This window comes from Oryx dammah, unplaced genomic scaffold (assembly GCF_014754425.2).
Source record: "Oryx dammah isolate SB20612 unplaced genomic scaffold, SCBI_Odam_1.1 HiC_scaffold_12, whole genome shotgun sequence".
NCBI classification, from domain to species: Eukaryota; Metazoa; Chordata; class Mammalia; order Artiodactyla; family Bovidae; genus Oryx; species Oryx dammah.
Genome location: NW_024070196.1, coordinates 28,092,077 through 28,098,590, shown reverse-complemented (window position 1 = coordinate 28,098,590; position 6,514 = coordinate 28,092,077). Strand labels below are relative to the sequence as shown.

Below are 6,514 nucleotides of genomic sequence, written 5' to 3'. Positions count from 1 at the left end.
TTAAAACTCTGCACTGTTAATGCCGGGGGTCCGGTTTCAATCCCTGGTCAGGGAATTAGATTGCACGTGCGACAACTAAGACCTCGCTCAGCCTAAACAAATAAATAGATATATATTAAAAAAATATGCCATGGCAGACACACATTTTCATAAAAAGGGAAATCTTTTTTTCTGAACAGTATCATTTTATGATCTAGCAGTGACCTTGCTTGTATCAAGACCCATGACTTTATCTGATGCATTAGGCATTTGTATTTTTCATATGAATTCACAAAATTTATAATTCATAAAACATAATTTGTGGGTGAAAAAAATCAGACACATTGGATTATTTTCAAACAGAAAATAATGAAAAGATGTGAAACTGTAAAATGGAGCTAAGCCACTAAGATGAGATGGAATTCAGAGATCAGCAAGGAGAAATGGAGTAACCAATAATCTCTGAATTAGAAATTTAACAATAATGCAGTCAGTCTTACATCATAGATTAAATCATGATATTGGCCATTATATACACAATGATATCATGATAGAAACTTATTTCTTCAGGTTTGATACTTTGGAAATATATTCTGAAATGCAAGTATAAAGGAGTCTGGTAGATTAGAATGGGGATTTTTTTTCCCCTTATACAAATAGATAAAAGTTAGGTTAACAGTGAAAGTGGAAATGTTAGTTGCTTGGTCCTGTCCGACTCTTTGCAACCCTATGGACTGTAGCCCACAAGGCTTCTCTGCTCATGGAATTCTCCAGGCAAGAATACTGGAGTGGGTTGCAATTTCCTTCCCCAGGGAATCTTCCCAACCCAGGGATCAAACCTGGATCTCTTGCTTTGCAGGCAGATTCTTTACCATTTGAGCTACCAAGGGTTAAAGTACATTCTTTTAAATGACTCTACACCAGCAATGTTTAATTTCTGGTCTTTAGTCTTAAGACACAAAATACTTTGGAAAACTTAAGTGGCATCAATTTTGTACTTTGCTTTAAATATGGAGTCCCTGAACTAAATGAAGTTCCTTATGAACAGCTGATAGCTTATACGTGATAAACCAGCCATCTTGAATTTTTTCTCATGAACAGGATTTTTATTTCTGGGTCCACAGTCTCAAAGGAAGGTTCAGTGGAGTCGCTAGGGACCAAACAAGAAGAGACATCAAATAACCTCTCACCATGAAAGCAAGTTCCTCTAGAAGTAGATACAGGGGAGAGAAGACAGTTCTCTGATTTTACTTGATACATGAATAGAAGAATTCAGGTTCCAGAAGAGACCACCTGCTACCCTTTACAGGTGCTAAGAAATGCTAGAATTAAAAGTACAAGAAATATGATGCTCTAAATAGAGAAGGGAAAGACTGGTAATGAACTTTCAGATTTTAGACAAGTAGACCGCACTGGTTGCTATTAAAATACACCTCTACCGGCAGAGAAGCATTTTAATCAGACTGTACTGGGTGCTGTAGTGCCTTAGGATAATGCTTTTAACTTACAATGAGGCATTGTTAAAAATATTCCTTTTTTTCTGCATATGTCTATGGGTCTGAGAACATGTAATGCTTTTATCGTGTGTGTGTGTGTGTGTGTGTGTGTGTGTGTGTTGGGGGAAAATTCATTTGTTTCATAGTGTTTCATTCCCAAAGGGGAGCCAAATAAGAAGAGTTGTTTGCTGTATGAAAAGAGTACTTTATATCGCACTAAATCTAGGAGTTTATTATTTTGGGGACAGACTCACATTTCAGGGCCGGATCAGTATGTACTTTAGTGTATTCTGTCCTTTTCCTGCCTGGCAGAAACATTCTGTAGAGACCTCCAAAGAGCAATTCCCTCAAGTCATAGTACCAGAAAGTATCTTATTCTCAGCAGAGAGGCATTATTTCCAAAACACGCTCTGAGCTATAAGATTCAACTGTAAATGTTAATTCTCCTAGTGCTCAGGAACTGAGAGAGTTTGTTGATGTTGAATAGAAACACTAGTAGAAAGTCATACATTAAATTTTTTAATCAGCTATACTTGAAAATTGTTATTTTTTGTATAGTTTAGCACACATCTAAACCATACATTCCCCTATTCCAACATAATAATCCTAAAAAATTATTGAGCCAGCAGAATAAAAATAATATCAATAAGCAAATTAATTAATGAACTGGTTGAATTCAGGACAGTTTGTAATTCCTTGTTCAGAGGTAATCTGGTGTGCATGTATCAGTCACGGCAAATTTTGTAACCACCAACCTTACCACAAATATATCAATGTACATGTATTGTCTTATACATTTTTGGAATTTTCTGGTTTTGTGCTTCTTAATCTAATCCAAAAACATTGTAATTGATTAGAAGATGCAAAAAATACAGCTTTTGCAAGCACTTTAGAAACTTAATTTAATTCACATGGCCAGTATTAGGTAAAAGTAGAACCGAATGCTTTAAAAACAAATAGCACCTTCAGTTAAATATAAATTAAAAGGGTAAATATATTCCTGCTAATACTTAAACTTGAAAGCTTTCTTAGTTGCAGTATCCTATTTATAATAACTTGGATTGTTGCACCTGAGGATGAAATATACTTAACATATTAGGTGTGCCCCAGATGAAGGATCTACTTTTTCTTTTCTGCTCTGTAGCACATGCAGTTCTAATTCATCAGGCTCATTCTATGGACTGATTCCTAGTATTTCCTGTACTGTGACTATTGTCTAAAGCTAGGGACCTGCCTCACATCTGAATATATGTAGTCCACTTACATATACTGATGTTAGAAATGAGAATTAACGGTTTTTCTAACCACGGTTGAGACAACATACCACCTAAAATGCTGAAAACTCTAGTTTAATATGTGAAAATGAAGCATCCAAAGAAAGATTTGTTTTAATATGTTCTAAGTTTCACTCTTCAGCCTTCCATAAAAAAACGTGAGATGACAGACAGCAGATGGATTTATTTTTTTACTTAGCTACAAAACTACAAATCAGTTTCATATAAACAGATCCCTTAGCCAAAGAGAGCTTAACAGTAATTTGCTGCTGCTGCTGCTGTTGCTGCTGCTGCTAAGTTGCTTCAGTCGTGTCCGACTCTGTGCGACCACATAGATGGCAGCCCACCAGGCTCCCCCGTCCCTGGGATTCTCCAGGCAAGAACACTGGAGTGGGTTGCCATTTCCTTCTCCAATGCGTGAAAGTGAAAAGTGAAAGGGAAGTCACTCAGTCATGTCCGACTCTTAGCGACTCCATGGATTGCAGCCTACTAGGCGCCTCCATCCATGGGATTTTCTCAAGAGTACTGAAGTGGGGTGCCATTGCCTTCTCCGAGTAATTCTCTAAGATTCATCAAATCAAAGAAAGTGATTATATCTGATGACACGAAATATTGTTAAAGTAGAATATACCACATGGTTTCAATATATTAGTCTAGATAATCCATTAAGTACAACCTTTTTTAATGAAAATGCTTTTCATGTACCATTTACTCTTTAGAATGATACATAATTCTAAGCCCTTTTCAGAATAAATTGAAGGCATTAGAATAATCTGAAACTACTAAAATAGTTTTCAAGTTGCAAAATATATTAAATATTTTTATATTTTTAGGAACATCAGAGGTCAGTGTGAGTTTTTTTTTTTTTTGACTAATAAAGTTTTATTTTTCAAAATGTACAGTTGGTGGGACCTTTTCATGCATTTTCACCAGCAGCTGGGGCATCTCTACCCTTGGTGTTTCTGGTGTAAATCACTTGAGCTCTGTGCTTTGAAACCAGTTTAGTAAGTCCTTTACTAAGGAGTTCCTGAAGGGCTTCCCTGGCCCGGGAACCATGAGTCTTCAATCTCTCAGAGAGGACAGCTGGAGTTATAAGCTTGTACTTGGGAACTTCTTTACAGAGTTTGTCATATGGTTGCTTTGTCAAACAAGACTAGGTTATTGAGCTTGTCCCAGACTTTACCTTTGGACCAGTTCTTTTTGGCCATGCCCCTAGATTGGTTCACTGGATCTTTGTCTTTCTTGGCCGACTTTCTGGCATCTTTCTTCTTCTTGTCGTCCTTGGGCGACATACGGAAGCTGGGAGAGCAGCTGTGACCACTGCTGCCTCGCCAAGATGTCAGACCGGTGTAAGATTTTAAAAATATTTTTATCTTATGTATTAGACTAACACTTGTACGTTGAAACAGCATACAGAATTTAGGTAATTAAACTTCTTTTAAGAGAAGATGCAAGATGCGTTGTGCATAAAACACTTAATCAGTTGTAGTTTAAAGCATTGCTTTTTTTTTTTCTTTTCATTTCTCTGTAATATTTGGAGGCAGACCCAAAACAACTCCAGAACAGTGATGAAGAGAGATTCTGTACATTATAGCAAGGCTCTCAGGCTGCACTTAATTCTGCTATAATGACATCTGGCCAACATTCTAAGATGAAATTTTCAATAAATGCTGGCTACTAACACGATTCATTATGGTTTCTCCTGATAAAGGATGTGGTCAAAAATTGCTTTGGCTCTAAAAAAGCTTTCACTTCATTATGAGACTGGATCAATCACCATCAGTAGAAGATGCTCATTGGGCTACTTCTTTTGCAGCTGTTATGCACTTTGTTATCAGGGCCCATTGAAGGCACTAAGAAATTGTTTCTATTAGGCAGGCATTATTGCTAGACTCCTCTAAACTAAATTTGCTTTTAAGTGTATTTCTTTAGTAAAGAGATGGAACAATCAATCTGAACTGAGACTAATGTGAGATCACCTGCTTATCCATATAAAAGCAATGCCATTTAGATGACATTTTATTTGTGTTTCTGCACAAAAATAAATGAAAATATATTTTCCCACTGAACTGAGAAAGGGAAGTCAAGTTACTCAATGATCACTACGTATTTGAGACAAACAGAGAAGCTGAATATCATGTCCAGCACCTTTCTCCTTCCTGTTTTAACTTCTCTCCTCATAAGGAAAATTTAAATGTTGCTATAGATGGAGGTTGTAGTTAAACTAGAGCTTGAAACCATGTCTACCTGTCTCATCTTTTCATATCTTTCTGTTGATTTTGTATATGCATTTTTGGATCATGTAAGAAAAGAATTAGATAAAACTTGAAATAAGGTTTTTCAGACATTGAAATGGGTTTAAATAGTCACCTCTGATATACAAGCATTATTTGCATTTCATACTCATGGTAAACACAATATATTGTAGCAGATTCCCTTGGACATGCTATATTTAAATTTTTACTGCTTTCCTCTCTTCTGAGGGCTCCAGGAAAATAAAATGCAGAATATTATATTACCCAGAATGACAATTAATCTCACCAGTCAGATTCCTTTTATTATAAAAGAAAAATTCAAAAGGTCACCTACCATTTCATAGGTAGTTTATTCTGAGTGTACCTAAAGAAAAACATATAAATTAGAATGTGTGAGCATGTTCAAGGGCTCTTATGTGCTAAAGAAGTGTGAATTATTGTAAAGGAGAGAGAGATTTGAGAACAAGCATGCTACAGTGATTCAGAGTGACAACTAAAAATTTCCAAAATAGAACTTCTGAACCACCCCCAAATATCCAGCATGGGATTTTGTTTTGCTACATCTCTACTAGCAAAATAAGAGGCAATTTACCATCACTTATCAGGCTGCTTAGTATTTCATAACTGCTAAAACACCACAGCATTATTGGATATAATTATTATATTATTCAACCTTCTTCAAACTGCTTGGGTATATAATAAATAATTGGCTAGGAAATTTAGCTGGAAAACTTTTTAAAAGTAGGTAATTCTCAGCTCTTCCATAAAACCTTATTATGCTACACAGTCTTATCAGAAAAGATTACTGTATTTTGCTAACTTGTTAGCATTTATGGGTTTCTCTATCAATCCCTGGGGCTTTCCTGATAGCTCAGCTAGTTAAGAATCTGTCTGCAATAAGGGAGACCTTGGTTCGATCCCTGGGTTGGGAAGATCCCCTGGAGAAGGGAAAGGCTACCCACTGCAGTATTCTGGCTTGGAGAATTCCATGGACCATATAGTCTATGGGGTTGCAAAGAGTCAGACATGACTGAACGACTTTCACTTCACTTCGCTTCATTATTGATCCCTGGGTTGGAGAGATCCCCTGGAGAAGGAAATGGCAACCCACTCCAGTATTCTTGCCTGGGAAGTCACATGGAAAGAGAAGCCGGGCAGGTTAGTACCCATGGGGTCACAAAGAGTCACACACGACTGAGCCACTGAACAGACACATACACATATAGGCCCTAAGTGAATACCAATTTCATTGTCATCTCTATCAGCTCTGGAGAAACACTGATGTTCATGAAATACTTCTGAAGATTTGCTAACCTGTTAAAGAAGAAAATGGAGTAGATCAGAGATCATATTTATACTAGTTAGGTAGCATCATTAATATAACAAGTCAGATCATATGTATATATATAAATAAAACAAATGAATCCTGAAGTGTTTTAATGGTTCAGAAATGTAGAGTTGGTACCAGTTTGTTGAAGTGCTTTGATCCACACAGTCAGGCTGATAGAAG

General features: G+C 36.6%; 1 pseudogene; it reads right to left on the bottom strand.

The window, feature by feature from the left end:
- Positions 1-3,621: 3,621 nt before the first annotated feature.
- Positions 3,622-4,057, bottom strand: LOC120870942 (annotated as a pseudogene).
- Positions 4,058-6,514: the final 2,457 nt, after the last annotated feature.